Source organism: Centrocercus urophasianus, unplaced genomic scaffold (assembly GCF_019232065.1).
Source record: "Centrocercus urophasianus isolate 14NV4802_14NV808 unplaced genomic scaffold, USGS_Curo_1.0 seq_14, whole genome shotgun sequence".
In the NCBI taxonomy this organism is placed as follows: Eukaryota; Metazoa; Chordata; class Aves; order Galliformes; family Phasianidae; genus Centrocercus; species Centrocercus urophasianus.
This window is the reverse complement of record NW_024884586.1, coordinates 38,920,941-38,921,349: the sequence shown is the minus strand read 5'-3', so window position 1 is coordinate 38,921,349 and position 409 is coordinate 38,920,941.

The window sequence follows — 409 nt, the reverse complement described above, 5'->3', positions numbered from 1 at the left end:
TTTTTTTTTTTTTTTTTTTTTTTTTTTTTTTTTTCCCCCCCCCAAGTTGTATTCAAGAAGTCTCACTGAGTGGATATTTAATCCATCATCTTCTTTGTATTTAGTCATTGTTACCTTTTTAAATCTGTTTTCAATTTGCCAAATAAAAAGGTAGGTCTAAGGATAATATTGTCAAGGGTGTTGCAAATATGGATATATTTTCCTTATTTCTCATGTATAATTAGCCTCACTGCTATACTGGGGACTTAGTAGAGTTTTGTTTGGATTTTATGTGTGTGAGTGTAATGGAATGGTAATTTTGGAAGTCAGAATTGAGGATTTCAGCCTGTTCACTTCAATGTGAGCGTTAAACTGAATGGTGCTATAAGAGATGGGATCGGAATACATTTCTGATAACCAGCACCAGTTA